Raw genomic sequence first — 17,277 nt, forward strand, 5'->3', positions numbered from 1 at the left:
TCGCCTTGATTAAAGCTTTTCCAGCAATGCCCAACCTTGGTCTTACCATTTGCCACCTAGCCTCTTTTTCCCTTGGATTTCCGGAGCCCAAGGGTCATCTTATTTAAACCCCCCCCCTGGGCCAGTGCTCCTCTGAGTGTTGGTCCAAACTAGAGCCCTGTGCAGCGCCCCCTCAAGGAAACTCGGGGTTTGGTTTTAGTTGTACGGATTGCTCATCTGAGTGTGCCCTGAGAACGAGATATGTGCAGCTCCTATCGGGATTTGTCGGCACATTCGGGCGGTGTTGCTGGTCTTGTTTTAACCTGTCGAAATGTCTTGTTGTACCGGGATACCGAGTCTGATCGGAAGGTCTCGGGTGGAGGTCTATTCCTTCATTGACCGTGAGAGCTTGTCATGGGCTAAGTTGGGACTCCCCTGCAGGGATTGAACTTTCGAAAGCCATGCCCGTGGTTATGGGCAGATGGGAATTTGTTAATGTCCGGTTGTAGACAACTTGAACCTTGGCTTAATTAAAATGAATCAACCGTGTGTGTTACCGTGATGGCCTCTTCTCGTGGAGTCCGGGAAGTGGACACGGTGTTGGAGTAATGTTTGCGCAGGTTGTCCTCTAGTTTCTCGCTCGCGCTTTGCCTCCTCTTCTCGCTCTCTTTTGCGAATAAGTTAGCCACCATATATGCTAGTCGCTTGCTGCAGCTCCACATATATTTACCTTACCCTACCTATTAAGCTTAAATAGTCTTGATCGCGAGGGTGCGAGATTGCTGAGTCCCTGTGGCTCACAGATTACTATTACACCAGATGCAGGTCCAGGTGATTCCGCTCCAGGTGACGCGTTCGAGCTCAAGTGGGAGTTCGACGAGGACTCTCAACGTTACTATGTTTCCTTTCCTGATGATCAGTAGTGGTGCCCTGTTGGGGGTGATCGGGACCATGTCGCATGTTGGGTTATCTTTCATTTTGGTGCCGTAGTCGGGCCATGAGCGTTTGGATGATGTATGTTATTTATGTACTTGATTGACGTGGCGAGTGTAAGCCAACTATGTTATCCCTTTACATTATCTTTATTACATGGGATGTTTGTGATGATTACCTGACTTGCGACATATGCCTTCAATGCGATTATGCCTCTAAGTCGTGCCTCGACACGTGGGAGATATAGTCGCATCGAGGGTGCTACACGTATTGATGAGAATCCCATGATAAGGGGACACGATCTCTGCTTTGACAAGACATGCCAGTGAAACCGCACCTCGAAATACGGAGCGGCAGGCTAAAGAACGGTTCAAATAATGGCCGAGTAGTGGCGTGATGTCACGCTACAGAAAGTTGTCAGCGGATTGGACTCGTGGAATATTATACTCTCTACGGTTGTGTGTGGTACCTGTTTTGCAGAGCCGGACACGTTTTCTTTGTTCGGAAGACTATGTTGGAGTGTTCGAAGAAGGAACCCACCTTGCAATGCCGAAGACAATCTGCGTGTCGGACTCATCGTCATTGAAGCCTGGTTCAGGGGCTACTGAGGAAGTCCTGGACTAAGGGGTCCTCGGACAGCCGGACTATATACTTGGGTCGGACTGTTGGGTTATGAAGATACAAGATAGAAGACTTTGTCTCGTGTCCGAATGGGACTCTCCTTGGCGTGGAAGGCAAGCTTGGCGATTCGGATATGTAGATTCCTTTCTCTGTGACTGACTTTGTACAACCCTAGTCCCCCCCCCCTCCCCTGGTGTCTATATAAACTGGAGGGTTTACACTTCTAGGGTTAACGCTCAACAATCATAATCTCATAGGCTAGACTTCTAGGGTTTAGCCATTACAATCTCGTGGTAGATCAACTCTTGTAATACTCATATTCATCAAGATCAATCAAGCAGGAAGTAGGGTATTACCTCCACATAGAGGGCCCGAACCTGGGTAAACATTGTTTCCCCCGCCTCATGTTGCCATTAACCTTAGACGCACAGTTCGGGACCCCTTACCCGAGATCCGCCGGTTTTGACATCAACAGTCAGGCCACGTCTGATAGATCGGTTGGTGCCAACCATATGCTGGCCACAAGATGCAAGCATGGCCCTCTTCTAGGCCGCAATTGGTGTCGACCATATGCTGGCCACAGGATGCAAGCATGGCCCTCTTCTAGGCCGCAGAATGCAAAATGTTCTTCTATTTGGTTATCCCTAGTGTGATTTGTGTTTATGCAAAATATCAAAACAGGACCCAATAAGAGATGGACCGCAAGTGAGGAGAGTCCTACCAAGGGTGTTATGCAAAATATTCTCCGGTTGTCCCTAGTGGGACCCTTGTCGACGTGGCAATGGTCAATGCGCCACATGAGTGGGTCAAACATTGTTTGGGCTGCTTGGGACCGGAGGTGAACCACTTGCAAACGTTTGGGACCCAAACATACAATTTTGAAGTTTTGAGACTAACTTGACATACCTCGAATAGTTTAGGACCTTTGGTGCAGTTTCTCTTTGTTTTATACTACTCCCTCGTACTAAAGCAACGTCAACTAATATGAATTGGAGGGAGTACCAAATTAGCATTCGGTGCATTCCAAAACATCACCTCAAGCTGTCCCACGTGTTGTAGGTACTCACTTGTTATGTGGTTTATGCTACACCGAACGAAGTTCCAACGGTTATTCAAGACGATGCATGCTGTTGGAGTGAGTGACCAAGGAGGTTTTTACCCAACATCGGTGGCAGCATAATCTTTGGATTGGTCCACCACTTCATTTGACATAGGCATAGTGTCGGTCCGATATGACTAATGTTGTCACCATGTCGGTTTTTTATTTATCTTTTGTCACAACGTTCGTGTTTGGCTGTGTGCATCTTGTTATGCGGACTCTGGGTGTTACTCATCATGCTTTGTATCCGTTTGATGCTACGTTCTGAGTTAATAAAAATGTCATTTATCGATAAACATGTTCTACATGAACTTTGCTGCGGAGAGCAATACATGCCTGTAGTAATATGCCAAGCTTCGTAGAGGAGCATCATTGCCCTGTTTGGGCTGTCTAAAATTATATAGCAGCATTCTTCTACTGGTGCTGTTCATTTAGTTCCACATATAAAGAGGAGACTGCACTGCAATTAACAATGGAACGAATTAACACACGTTTAATCATATCATGTTTGTCTAACACACAGAGAAATTAATACGGTGACATAATTCAAACCGCAAGACAATAAGGTAGCAAAGTTAAGAAAGAAATAAGTAGTAGATCAGTATACAATCTAAAATGAGCAAAGCCCAGCCAATGGCTAGCTACAAAGTCTAGGATTAAAACATTCCAGCATACTAACTATGAAACCTAGAACTACGCCACGCGCACGTCAACTTTTTTTAGGATAAATTCTGACAACTTCTCATGGTTCTTCCTCCCCAAGTTTCCGTCCAGTGTTCAAGTCCTGCATACAAAGAGTATATTAGATCTGGAAGAGGAAAAAAACGGTGTCATACTTATTTACATAAACGATGACAAATGATTTTCTCTGTGTGGGCACGCAGCAGGTGCTTGTCAAAAGTAATCGTTGTGCGTGCACTATTTAGACTTCAGGTTAAGTTAAAGCGTAAATTTGCAAACTTGCACATTTTTGTTGTTTTGAGATAGCTTACCACATGTATCATACTAGCATGGATGCCTTTTATCTATACTTCCATATACAACACTCGTATTGAATACAGGACGATTTGGTCTTAAACTAGTATCAATTGACATACAACGGTCTTTCTTATGAGAATTTGAGAAAGGGCACCCATACATTACCTCATCGTACTATTGGCCCTTTGCGACAAGCATAACCAACCCAGCAGTTCGTACTTCGTTCTAACAAATGTATGAAATGGAAAGGTTATAAATCAGTCAAACCAAAAAACATACTTATTAGATACTGCCTCCGTCCCGAATTACTTGTGGCTCAAATGGATTTATGTGAGCGAGAGACAAGTAATTCGAGGCGGAGCGAGTATAAAACATGTTGCAATAAAGTTCAAGGATTTTACCAGGTCTTCGTCTCCACCAAGCCACTCTATTAAGAACTCCCTTATATGTGTGACAGGAACAGCGTATACCGATGCATGTGAAGCTCCGGCAAGCACCCCAACTACCCTGTCTATCCGTGGCAAAATAAGAGGTGAACCTGATGCACCTTGCTTAGATGTACAACTGCAGGTAAGCGACACTTCATCTGGTTCATTGCTGCAATAAATAAATATTCTAATGATTAGCACGAGTAGAGACAAAAGGAATTTTCATGCTACATTATACTACTAGTACCATGTTCTAGTAAGTAAGAGATACTAAGTATCGGAAGAGTGCATTACGTTATTGTACCAGAATACGTCCCTGGCTCTAGAATAGTAGCAGAAGAACCATCCAATGTGGTATAAGCCAGCGCAACAACATTCCACCCAGAAGCATATGGTGGGTCGAAGAACCTCAGACAAGTCACTGGTTCATAGACATCTTGAGCCCGCAGCCAAGCAAGATCCCGACCCTCATCAGTACGAATTATTCTTGCATTGTATCGGCGTGGGATCAATCCGTCGGAGTTGAAGAAATAAACAGCCATTGTTCCACCCACGGGAAGCATCTTGACGACATGTTGACATGATACTATGTCACAGATGGTTTTATTGTTGCTGACAATAAAGCCATTGTCTTGAAAAACATTGTCAGTAGCGGTATCGAGACGCACCACAGAGAGTTGATGGTCTCTAAACACCCGCTCGCACCATAAACCTTCATCCATGACATCGGACATGTTTAGATGTCAACCTGTAAAAAAAAATTGTTCCAATGAACAATACGTACATGTTAAACACACATGATGTATGCATAAATCTATTACTCCCTCCGTTTCTAAATATAAGACATTTTGGATATTGCATTATGGACTACATACGGATGTATATAGACATATCTTAAAATATAGATTCACGCATTTTGCTCCGTATGCATAGTGGAACCTCTAAAAAATCTTAAACGGTCTCCGAATCTGTTCATGAAGTAATGCAAGTGTGATTGTATGCATCTACTGGCTTTTAAGTTTTAAGTGATGCTCTCACGCCCGGCCGGCGTCTAAGCCAGAGCACATTAGCTAGCTAGCTAGCTGCGGATGTTGCTCCATGCGAGAGCGAGCCAGATCTGCACGGCACATGTGAGCAAATAAATCTGCAGCGCTGGCGGCATACCTACATACGTGCGGCTGACGAGCAACGCCCCTACCTGCAGTTGAGCGGTCGTCAATGAACCGCCGGCCGGCCGCTGGCTATCGATCTACTACGCCGTGACTAGCAGGTACCAGATCGGTACAGACATTGGCTAGGTACAAGGAATCCAAGGCAAGGACTTACCGGACGTGTGCCGTTGGCAGCAGAGTAGCCGGGCGGGGATTGATGCAGGCGCACACACGAAGCCCGCCGGCCGGCCGGAGCAGTTGACTCGTTGAGCTAGCTTGTTGTGAGATCCAGGAAGGAGCACCAGCATTATTGAGTGGGGATGGGAGGCTGGCTAGATATTTCCCAAGTGGTGGTACGGCGGAGGAGTGGGTGGAGCGCCGCCGTCTAAGGAAACGCGGTACTGTAGCTGCTAAAGTGCCCTGCCTCATTTGCCGTTTGGGGAAGAAGGGGCTGACAGTAGGCCCCCCTTCCTTCCAACATATTACAAGCTTTTTATTTTCTTTTTCCTATTATTAGAGAGAATAGATGAGCTCGCGTGCGTTGTGCCCGCAAAATAAGGCATTTTTGTTTTGATATTTGCTAATGAGTGTACATTCTTTTCTTTAGGGACAGCTAATGCTTGTGATGTTTTGGTCCTAAGAGCATCTATATACGGCGTCCCAAACCCGCCTTAAACGCTCGGACGGACGGCTTGGCCAATGATCGGTCATAAAAAGCGACTCAGACGGGCTTCTCAAACTGGCCTCAAACGTCTGAATTAACCGGCACCCCTTATATACAGCTCAAATCTGGAGCGGATATGGGGGCACCCAGGCGCCCCCGGACGCGTCCGTCACGTCGGACTCGACAGCGCTACCCCATCATAAATAGCACCAAATCCACCCCGTCGACCTACCAGATTCGTTTGATCTCTCCTCTCTTCTTCCTCCTCCGTGACGGACATCTCGCAGCTCCGCCACCACCCTTGCTCCGCAGTCGTTCCGAGCCTCTGCGCCTCCAGCACTGACACAACAGTCGTCTCTCTCGTCCTCGCCACTGGGGACGTCGTCGCCGGCCCGAACACCACCGCAGTACATCCGGCAACTCTCAGGTTGCCCCTTGCGGTCTGTGTAGACACGTTATTCGACCCGATTTTTTGTGATTTATTTGAAGGGAAAATGATGAATTATGATGTTTCATCGGAGGAGTATGGACCGACAGAGCTTGATCAAATGATTCAAGACGAGTTCTTCGATTGGTCGGATTCGGACAAAGAAGGGGACATGATCATGCTCATGAGAATGGAAGAGGATATGGACCGGCAGGTGGAGCATATTCTCGACTTCAAGGGCTCAATCAAAGGGAGAAGAGTTGTCAATTAGGATATGGTGTGTAGAGCATGGCTACCGATCAAGGATTACTTTGCTCCGAATCCAATTTTCCTGGATAATCCATGGTTTTCACATGCGGAAACCATTGTTTTGTGCATTATCGAGGGAGTGGAGGCACACGATGATTACTTGAAGCACGTAAGGGATTGTTGTGGCCAACTTTCTTTCAATGCTAAGCAGAAATGCATGGCTGCTTTGAGGATGCTCGCACTTGGTACTGCCGCAGATGTCGTTGGTGAGATGGTCCGGATTAGAAAGAGCACATGCCTGAAGACTACTGTCAAGTTTGCCCACATATGGAGGAGAGCTGCAATAATGTGGGAATCAGAAACATTGTGGCAGTTGATGACATGTTATGTTATTTTGCACAATATGATTGTCGAGCATGAGGGTGATGGTGTTGCCCGAACCAGGATTTTGAAGCGCCTGGAGAAAAATTTCAAATCCCGAAAGATCAAGATGCAAATCAGCTTATAAACTTTCTGCAGATGGATTAGAATTTTCGAGATCGTCGGTGCATGCGCTCATACTCAATGATCTTGTGGAGCATATGTGGACCCACAATGAAAACCAAAGAGCTTAATAAAAGTCTATGTAATAAATATGTATTTTTTTTATACTAACATTTGTTATCTACGTGTGATACTGGTGTGTATGATAGATGTGCATGGAATTGCATGGATTTAAGAGTTCGGATTTGAGATATATGAATGTCGGGCACTAGATATGAGGGGTCGTCCAGATGCGTCCACCGGCATGCCCGGACGCATCCGCGGACATAAAGGGTGACAGATTTGCCAAGTCCGGCGGTAGATGCTCTCAGAGTGTCAAAGTAAAATGATTTTTGTTTTTTGTGTTTTCTGCTTTTTGTAGATTTTTTTGTCCGATTAGGTTTATGGATTGATCCACAAGCTCTACAAAATTGACGCACGAGTTAGTACTGTTTGAGGCATGGGTTAGTACATTTTTTAAGCACAAATTTCATTTAAAAAATTCATGGAAACCTATCAATATGAAGTCTAGTTTTAAAAATCTTAACGCGAGAAACGCATTTGTGAAACGGTTCATTATTTGAACGCATGGTTCGAGAGATAAGTTGTTTTTAAAATTGAATCTAACAAAAAAACAAAAATAAACCTGCTCACCTCTCCTCACATTGGAGGAAATTCATAAAATCTCTCTAATTGCGACAGATGGCTCACGAGATAATTGCATCTATACTCCTCGTAGTCGCTGGCAACGTCCAACTTGGTCTTGGAGGTTGCAAAGTGCTCCAATACAGTCTCGGTACATGAAAATACGTGATCAATACGGTTCCTGAGGTTGAAACGTCAGTCCTGGATCTACACGCCACCGTCCACACCAAACAAATATGGGGTCATTTGTATCGTTCTTTCTTCCTAGCGAAGAAAGAGGCGATCTCGCCTGCGCCGCTGCCATGGAGTTCCTCCACGACCGTCCTCCAGCGGCTCCCCTCCGCTGACGACCTCGGTCGTCAAGGTCGTTGGTGGTGAGGGGGGTCGCCGGATCCATGATTGTGGATCGTTTTAGGTCAAAGTAGCTTAGTTTTCTAGGCTGTTCATCATCTTGGCTTCGGTGGCGGCAATGGAGGCGCTGGATAAAATTTCTTCAGATCATACTCCAATGAGGCGATTGGTCCTATGGTTGGGGATGGATCTGAAATCTAATCTGTTCAAGCAAGGATGGTGTGGCGGCGGCATCCTTGTGGTGGACCTGCGTCCTCGGGCTCTGCCGTTGCGACGGCGTCCTCTCCATCGCCGTCGCGGAGCTTGGGAGGTAGTCTAGAAGCGGATGCAGATTGTGGTATGCATCGACGGCATCTGGAAGATGGTGGATCGTCTACTGGGTTCGTGGTACGTGCATGACAGGTATGGTTTCCTTCTCCGACGTCTTAGTCATGTGGGGGTGCTAGATCTGGAGTTTGATGGCGCGCCCAGGTGTTGCCTAGTCTGATTCGTTCAACGGTAATGGTTTCGACTTTGGCGCGCCATCTTGGAGGTCCGCAAAGCTGTTTATCAGCGATGGAGCCGCATCGAGCTCGGGTGTGGAGGTGATCCGTCATTAATCCCTTTGGTGGCTGCTGTGGTGGTGCCAGAGGCAGGTGACGGGCGTTGGTGTCAAGCTTAGAGGTTTCTTTGGTCTTGTTTGTAATTTTACTTTTTCGCTGTTGTTTCTTTGTGTAAAGGCTAGCGTTCTGCTATTTATTCAGTTTTGCCAGGTTGGTACGTACGTGGCTTGTACTATGATCATTATGTTATAAATAAGACACGTATTACCATGCAAAAAAAATCTACATGTTGTATACGTATTCTTCCTTATGACACATCAGCACGAGGCCACGTCTGCTGGGACCCATATGTCAATGGGGGTGAGAAATAATAAAAAGAAAAATGTGGGTTGGCAGGTTTCGATCCCGCGCGCAGGACGCCACACAAAGCCCTTCTTCTGTCGTCATGTATCCGACTCCAACGTCGACATGTGCCAACTTCTACCATGTGTTGTTTCTGTGGGAGGACGGAAGGAATCGAGCACTCGCTGTTGTTTTGCCCTTTTGCTTATGAGATCTGGTCGCAAGTGAAGCAATCCTTCGACATCAAGCTATGGTGGTTCAACTTCTCTTTGCCAAAGCAGTGGCTGTTTGATTTCCTCTCTCGTTCCTCGGATCAGCAGGCTACGGTCATGGCTGTTACTATATGGCATATTTGGGAGGCGCGGAACTCTGTTCGGAACAATAAAGATGAGCCACATCTTGTCCGTACCGTTTTTAAGATAAAAGCTTATGTTGATTTGATCTCCCGGCATCTATACAAACCGGATCTTGTGCATAGGCGTGAGAGCATTGCCTCAAGTACCTCTTGGTCTCCGCCGCCGCCGGGTTCTGTATTATTCATGTGTGATGCCGCGATCTTCTCTGAGCTAAGTAAGTTTGGTGCAGGTGTGGTTGCTCTCAACTCTGATGGACAATTTGTTATTGCATGTAGAGAAGCCAATTATGGAAGCCTTGAACCTGAATTAGCTGAGGCATGTGGCCTTCAACGAGCAGTTAACCTTGCACGTGAGATGGGACGTGATTCGGTGATATTCGCCTCCGACTGCCTCTCTTTGGTGCAGAGAATCAATTCCCATGTTCGCGATCGCTCACTCGTTGGTGCTGTGGTCTTGGAGATCAAAGATGGCATGTCGAATATTCTAATTTCTCGGGTCAAGTTTATTCGTTGGCAGTCTAATGTTTTAGCTCATAATTTACCTAAGTCGTGTTTGAGCTGTAATGGTCTTTGTGTTTTCACTTCTACTTCGGAATGTATTCGAGAGACTCTTTGTAATTATGTTGCTTGATTATAAAGTGCCGACGTTTTCTCGAGAAAAAAAGCCCTTCTTCTGTTTACTCCAGGGATGTATGGCTTATTATATAAATCATGTTGTCTTTTCTGCTGTAGCACGCACAGATTTTTTTTTTTTTGCGTGCTAGGGAATTAAGCTGGTAGTAGTATTTTTTTGCAAAAAACATTAGTATTTGCTAGTACTAATAAGATGCACATGGTTTCGATCCTAAAAAGATGCACATGGTTTCGAACCATGTTTTCTTTTCTTTTTCGTTTTGTCTGTTTATTTTCTTTTTCCTTTTCTTTCTTTTTTGTTTATTTTAATTTTTAAAAATTAAAATAATGCCTAAAGTGTTCAACATTTGTTAGCGCTTTCAAAACTAGTTCAACTTTTTTTAACAAATCACATTTTTCGAAAATTGTTTGAAGTTTCAAAAATTGGTCACAGTATACAAAAAATATTAGAAGTTTTCAAAAGTGTTTCCATTTCCAATTTTTTGTTCACGCATTCAAAAATTAGTTGTAATTTTTTATTTTTTGGATTTTCAAATTGTTCTCAGTTATATATTCTTGTTCTAAATTTCAAAATTTGTTCAACAATTTAAAAAATGTTCCCCTTTTCAAAAAAATGATCTATGATTTAAACTAATGTTAGTGTTTTCAACGAACTTTTGTTCAACAAGTCTTTTTCCATGTATTTGTCTTTTTTGTATCTATCACATGCAAGCACGTATATTGATGAAATTGTGCACAGTTATATTACACTACTATACATGGATATACATAAAATTTTGGAATTTGTCAGGCAGTAAAAATCCATCTTTTTTTTTACTTAAAAATAGCAGGCGCAATGTGCCCGTGCTCCAAAGCCATTATTCGCAACATGTTGAGCTATTCTACAAGAAATGATTTATTCCGCGTCTATCCTAGCATGCATGCAACACTCCAGCCGGTGGCTCACGTAGGAATAGGATCCTTCTGTTGCGTTTTATGTTTTTTGAGAGAACTTCTGTTGCGTTTGTTGTAACGGAAGTACGCGTGTGCTACCGCCTCTCCTCTCGTTGTAATTCTATTTAATCATCTGGGCCGTAGTTTTAAAATAAATAAATAAAAACAGGCACGTCCAGCCAAAAAAATACTGTATACTCAGATTTCTTATAGATCCTCAAAAAAATATAGATTTCTTATACAAACAACTTCTATAAAAAGGGCACATCTCTCCAAAAATCCAAATCGGTGCCCAGGCTCATCTGCTCCCGGTAAGAAAAAAAATTCAAAACAAATACTAGAAAAATTCAAAAAAATCTAATTTTTTTTGTGTGGTAGATAATTTGATGCGTGAAGTCCGCTCCAAATTTCAACTCTCGGCAAAAAAGACAAATCGGGTTAAAACAGTGTGTGAACAGTAAACTTTTTACAGACCCTGATTTTGTCTTTTCTGCAGAGAGCTGCTCAAATGTCCAAATGAGTTGAAATTTGCAGCGACCCTCACGCATCAAATTATCTACCATCCAAAAAAATTGGAATTTTTTGAATTTTTTTAGTATTTGTTTTGATTTTTTTCGTCAGCGCAGGTGCAGCTGAGCCTGGGTACAGAAACCACAAGCACGGACGTTGTTTGTTAGTTGGCACACGGAGCCCCGGTGCGGAGGTCGCGGGTTCGAAACAGCGAAACCCCTTTCGCTCTTTCTTTATACTGTAATTATAACTCTCAAACTATTTCTTAAGGCCACTCGAAAATAAACAGCGCCTCGAGCTGACGGGTCGGTCCAATCTCACGAATAGGGGCACGCTGACGTGGCATATGGCAAAGTACACAGTACATATGCAATGTGTAGAGCCATGACTGATGTTTCAACCTCTGGAACTGTATTGATCACGTATTTTTATGTATCAGAGCCGTATTGGAGCACTTTGCAACCTTCAGGACCAAGTTGGACGTCAGACTATGAGGATCTCGATGGCTCACGGATGCGTCGCTTATCACCACCAAAGAAAACAAGAGTAACTTTTGCCAGGGATATCCTTTAATTAATGATTTCACGCCTTCCTCGGCATTGCTAATACCTTGTATGTCGATGGCTCACGAATGCGTCACTTATCACCACCAATGTTGACGGGTTGAACGGAGCAGCTGCCCTGCCGTGAATGCCATATATCACTTGTTGTGAGCAATAACTATTTCTCGCTAATGTGAGATGTGTCCTGGGCAAACTCATTAGCACTACCTAAGAGGACTCATTGAACGGTTCAACGAATAGCTTCTGAAACCTTTCACCCTCGCTGACAGAAGAATCAAAAGTGATGCTCGTAAAATATTGGGTCTCCCGCCACTACAAGATCAAAAAGTTTTAGAAGTTTTTTTTCTTTTCTTTTTGTTCTATATTCGTCTTCTTCGGGTTTTTTCTTTTTCTTTTTTTATTTTTCTTCCTACCTTTTCTTTTTATTTCATCAAATTACTTGAAAATTTTCCAGATTCAGACATATTATTTTCCATTTTTGAAACATTTTTAAATTGGTGTTTTTTCAAATTCGTCAACATTTTCAATATCCACGAATATTAGTTAAATTGATGAACATTTTTACAAATCATGATCATTATTTAAAAATTAGCAAACTTTTTTTATGAGTTCACAGACATGTTTTCATACTCGTGAATATTTTTTCAAATTTCTGAACACTTTTCAAATTCATGAGCAATTTGGAAATCCGCAAACAATTTTTCAAATTTTTGAAAAAATTAAATTCAAGAACATCCTCAAATCAATGAATTTTTCTAGTATTTGTTTTGATTTTTTTTGTCAACACAGGTGCAGCTGAGCCTGGGTACAGAAACCACAAGCACGGACGTTGTTTGTTAGTTGGCACAGGGAGCCCCGGTGCGGAGGTCGCGGGTTCGAAACAGTGAAACCCCTTTCACACTTTTTTATACTGTAATTATAACTCTCAAACTATTTCTCATGGCCAGTCGAAAATAACCAGCGCATCGAGCTGACGGATGGGTCCAACCTCACGAACAGGGTCACGCTGACGTGGCATATGGCAAAGTACACAGCACGTATGCAATGTGTAGAGGCAGGACTGATGTTTCAACCTCTGGGACTGTATTGATCATGCATTTTTATGTATCGGGGCCATATTGGAGCACTTGGCAACCTTCAGGAACAAGTTGGACGTCGGACTACGAGGATCTTGATGGCTCACAGATGCGTCACTTATCACCACCAAAGAAAACAAGAGTAACTTTTGCCAGGGATATCCTTTAATTAATGATTTCACGCCTTCCTCCGCATTGCTACTACCTTGTATCTCGATGGCTCACGAATGCGTCACTTATCACCACCAATGTTGACAGGTTGAACGGAGCAGTTGCCCTGCCGCAAATGCCATATATCACTTGTTGTGAGCAATAACCTTTTCTCGCTAATGTGAGATGTGTCCTGGGCTAACTCATTAGCACTACCTAAGAGGACTCGTCGAATGGTTCAACGAACAGCTTTTGAAACCTTTCGCCCTCGCTGTCCGAAGAATCAAAAGTGATGCTCGTAAAATATTGGGTCTCCCGCCACTATAGGAACAAAAAAATTTAGAAGTATTTTTTCTTTCCTTTTTCTTCTATATTCTTCTTCTTGTTGTTTTTTATTTTTCTTTTTTTATTGTTTCTTCCTAATTTTTCTTTTTCTTTCATCAAATTGCTTGAAAAATTTCCAGATTCAGACATATTATTTTCCATTTTTGAAACATTTTTAAATCGGTGTTTTTTCAAATTAGTCAACATTTTCAATATCCACGAATATTATTTAAATTCATGAACATTTTACAAATTCATGATCATTATTTAAAAATTAGCAAACCTTTTTTATGAATTCACTGACATGTTTTCATATTCGTGAATATTTTTTAAAATTTCTGAACACTTTTCAAATTCATGAGCAATTTGGAAATCCGCAAACAATTTTTCAAATTTGTGAAAAAATTAAATTCAAGAATATCTTCAAATCAATGAAATTTTACATTACAAATTTTCTAAATTCATGAACTTTCCTTGAATTCATGTACTTTTTAAATTCATGAACACTCTTGGAATTTCTTGACCTTTTTCAAATTTGTGCTTTTTTTCAATTCGTGTATGTTTTTCCAAATTCATTTTTTTTAAATTGTCGATCATTTTCAAATTCTTGAACTTTTTCTTACTTCACGGACATTTTACAAATTCACGAACAATTTTTCAAATTCATTAATATTTTTTTGAATTCTTGAAATTTTGCCAATTCTGTGAAGTTTGGTAATTGGTGATTTTTTTAGCTCCTAAACATTTTTTGAAATTAAAAAATATCATATTTTTGGACTTTTTTAGTATATTCTTTTTAAAATTGAATCAAAATTTTCTAATTCATGGAATTTTATGAATTCACGAACATTCTTTGATATTACGAACAGTTTTATTTTATCATTTCGAGGTTTATTGGTGCAGCAAAAAAACAGAAGGCGAAAACCCGATGAATCTTACATATGATCTGAAGCAATCAATAATGGCTGGGCCGACCTCATGTTAGCAACGAGGGAGAGAAGACTTTCTGATTCAAGATGGCAAAGGGGACGAAACCCGTCGTCTTTTGCATACAATCTGGATAAAGAATAAACTAACACTAGTGCTTATGAATTTGCATCTAAAACAGAGGGAGGGAGAAAAGTATGAAGTATTAGCTTTGGTGTATTTTTTTTGGACATAGTGACAATGGCAAGTTGACGTATGTAGTGCATTAGCAATTTGACATATATAGTGGCAGTAGCAAGTTGGACTCTAGTATATGTATTTTTTTTGGACATAGTGGCAGTAGCATTTTTCTTATCATAGCATGGTACCCTAAAACAGTAGCAACTTATACATGTAGCCTGCAATATGTTGACCAGAAAAAACACACTTTATATTATTTCTACAAGGATTCTGAATCCATTCTGTTTTTTTCTTGCAAGAGTGTACTAGCTTGAGCTCAACTTCTGAATTCATGAAAAGAGATCATATACTAGAGTCTAAACCAAACCCTAGCAAACCTAATCCATCAATTCATAGAAAATTAGAATCATCCATCTCGAACCCTAGCATCTTCCATCTTAGATCATGCAAGACCGAGCTACTCACCTCGTCTTTAACTTCATGTGGACATTGTTTGGGTGGGGGCTTGTGTTGGAAATATGCCCTAGAGGCAATAATAAATTGGTTATTATTATATATTTCCTTGTTCATGATAATCGTTTATTATCCATGCTATAATTGTATTGATAGGAAACTCAGATACATGTGTGGATACATAGACAACACCATGTCCCTAGTAAGCCTCTAGATGACTAGCTCGTTGATCAATAGATGGTTACGGTTTCCTGACCATGGACATTGGATGTCATTGATAACGGGATCACGTCATTAGGAGAATGATGTGATGGACAAAGACCCAATCCTAAGCCTAGCACAAAGATCGTGTAGTTCGTATGCTAAAGCTTTTCTAATGTCAAATATCATTTCCTTAGACCATGAGATTGTGCAACTCCCGGATACCGTAGGAGTGCTTTGGGTGTGCCAAACGTCACAACGTAACTGGGTGGCTATAAAGGTACATTACAGGTATCTCCGAAAGTGTCTGTTGGGTTGGCACGAATCGAGACTGGGATTTGTCACTCCGTGTAAGCGGAGAGGTATCTCTGGGCCCACTCGGTAGGACATCATCATATGCGCAATGTGACCAAGGAGTTGATCACGGGATGATGTGTTACGGAACGAGTAAAGAGACTTGCCGGTAACGAGATTGAACTAGGTATTGAATACCGACGATCGAATCTCGGGCAAGTAACATACCGATAGACAAAGGGAATTGTATACGGGATTGATTGAGTCCTTGACATCGTGGTTCATCCGATGAGATCATCGTGGAACATGTGGGAGCCAACATGGGTATCCAGATCCCGCTGTTGGTTATTGACCGGAGAACGTCTCGGTCATGTCTGCATGTCTCCCGAACCCGTAGGGTCTACACACTTAAGGTTCGGTGACGCTAGGGTTATAGAGATATTAGTATGCGGTAACCCGAAAGTTGTTCGGAGTCCCGGATGAGATCCCGGACGTCACGAGGAGTTCCGGAATGGTCCGGAGGTAAAGAATTATATATAGGAAGTGCTATTTCGGCCATCGGGACAAGTTTCGGGGTCACCGGTATTGTACCGGGACCACCGGAAGGGTCCCGGGGGTCCACCGGGTGGGGCCACCTGCCCCGGGGGCCACATGGGCTGTAGGGGGTGCGCCTTGGCCTACATGGGCCAAGGGAACCAGCCCCAAGAGGCCCATGCGCCAAGAGAAGTAGAAAAAGGGGAGAGTCCTAAAAGGGGAAGGCACTTCCGAGGTGCCTTGGGGAGGATGGACTCCTCCCCACCCTTGGCCGCACCCTTCCTTGGAGGAAGGGGCAAGGGCTGCGCCTCCCCCTCTCCCTTGGCCCTATATATAGTGGGGAAAAAGGAGGAGCAAACCAACCTAAGCCCTGGCGCCTCCCTCTCCCTCCCGCGACACATCTCCCTCCTCCCGCGGCGCTTAGCGAAGCCCTGTTGGAATCCCGCTACTTCCACCACGCCCGTCGTGCTGCTGGATCTCCATCAACCTCTCCCTCCTCCTTGCTGGATCAAGGCGGGAGACGTCTCGTTCCGTACGTGTGTTGAACGCGGAGGTGCCGTCCGATTCGGCGCTAGGATCATCGGTGATTTGAATCACGACGAGTACGACTCCATCACCACCCCGTTCTCTTGAACGCTTCCGCGCGGATCTACAAGGGTATGTAGAATCTCCTCCCTCGTTGCTAGATGACTCCATAGATTGATCTTGGTGACACCGTAGGAAAATTTTGAATTTCTGCTATGTTCCCCAACAGTGGCATCAAGAGCTAGGTCTATGCGTAGTTACTATGCACGAGTAGAACACAAAGTAGTTGTGGGCGTTGATTTTGTTCAATATGCTTGCCGTTACTAGTCTTATCTTGATTCGACGGTATTGTGGGATGAAGCGGCCCGGACCAACCTTACACGTACTCTTACGTGAGACCGGTTCCACCGACAAACATGCACTAGTTGCATAAGGTGGCTGGCGGGTGTCTGTCTCTCCCACTTTAGTCGGATCGGATTCGATGAAAAGGGTCCTTATGAAGGGTAAATAGCAATTGGCATATCACGTTGTGGTCTTTGCGTAGGTAAGAAACGTTCTTGCTAGAAACCCATAGCAGCCACGTAAAACATGCAAACAACAATTAGAGGACGTCTAACTTGTTTTTGCAGGGTATGCTATGTGATGTGATATGGCCAAAAGGATGTGATGAATGATATATGTGATGTAT

General features: G+C 43.3%; 1 long non-coding RNA gene across 1 annotated transcript; it reads right to left on the reverse strand.

Moving 5' to 3' along the window:
• Positions 1–3,100: 3,100 nt before the first annotated feature.
• LOC125547842 lies at positions 3,101–5,587 on the reverse strand. The gene is made up of 5 exons (XR_007300805.1): positions 5,365–5,587; positions 4,333–4,786; positions 4,012–4,207; positions 3,776–3,835; positions 3,101–3,416 (listed from the first exon to the last, which is right to left on the reverse strand). It is a non-coding gene; the product is annotated as an uncharacterized LOC125547842 (long non-coding RNA).
• Positions 5,588–17,277: the final 11,690 nt, after the last annotated feature.

Source organism: Triticum urartu, chromosome 3 (genome assembly GCF_003073215.2).
Source record: "Triticum urartu cultivar G1812 chromosome 3, Tu2.1, whole genome shotgun sequence".
Taxonomy (NCBI): Eukaryota; Viridiplantae; Streptophyta; class Magnoliopsida; order Poales; family Poaceae; genus Triticum; species Triticum urartu.